Raw genomic sequence first — 1,008 nt, 5'->3', positions numbered from 1 at the left:
TCCGACATAATTTTTGCCAAATTTTTTTGTGGACGACCGTTAAGAGCTTAGCTATGGAGGCAATTAGCCCTTATGGACAAAACGTCCCATTTTGAAAGTAAAATGTGCCCAGAGCAGGTAAACTCCCCATTTTCCCGATATTCGTGTGCTATACTCCACGTACTTTTTGGTGAATTGGAATTCTGACATAATTTTGGCCAAAAGTTTTCGTGGACGTCCGTGAAAACCTTAGCTATGGAGCCAGTTAGCCCTCACGTCCAAAACGTCCCATTATAAAGGTTAAATGTCTAACAGAGCAGGAAAACCTCCAATTTTGCCGATTTTCATGTGCAATAATAGTCTATGGACTTTTTGGTGATTTAAAATTCCGACATAAATTTTTCCAAAATTTTTTGTTGGCGACCGTTAAGACCTTAGCTATGGAGCCAGTTAGCCCTAACGGTCAAAACATCCCATCTTAAAGGTCAAATGTGCCCCGGATCAGGTAAACCCACCATTTTTCCGATTATCGTGTGCTATAGTCGTGTGCTATAGTTCATGTACTTTTTGGTGATCTAGAATTCCGACCTCTTTATTTCAAAAAGTTTTCGTAGACGTCGGTTAAGACCTTAGCTATGGAGCCAGTTAGCCCTCACGGTCAAAACGTCCCATTTTAAAGGTCAAATGTGCCCAGGGAAGAAATCCCCCCAATTTTGCTGATTTTCGTGTGATATAGTCCATTGACATTTTGGTGATTTGGAATACCGAAATAATTTTTGCCAAAATTTTTCGTGGACGACCGTTAAGACCTTAGCAATGGAGCCAGTTAGCCCTCACGGCCAAAACGTCCCATTTTGAAGGTCAAATGTGCTTCAGAGCAGGTACACCCCCATTTTGCCGATTTTTGTGTGCTTTAGGCCACGTACTTTTTGAAGATCTGGATTCTAACCTAATTTTTGCCAAAAGTTTTCGTAGACGTCCGTAAAGACCTTAGGTATGGAGCCAGTTAGCCCTCATGGCCAAAATGTC

This window comes from Solanum tuberosum, unplaced genomic scaffold (genome assembly GCF_000226075.1).
Source record: "Solanum tuberosum cultivar DM 1-3 516 R44 unplaced genomic scaffold, SolTub_3.0 scf00433, whole genome shotgun sequence".
Classification (NCBI taxonomy): Eukaryota; Viridiplantae; Streptophyta; class Magnoliopsida; order Solanales; family Solanaceae; genus Solanum; species Solanum tuberosum.
The sequence above is the reverse complement of the archived record's forward strand: the minus strand, read 5'-3'. Positions refer to the sequence as shown.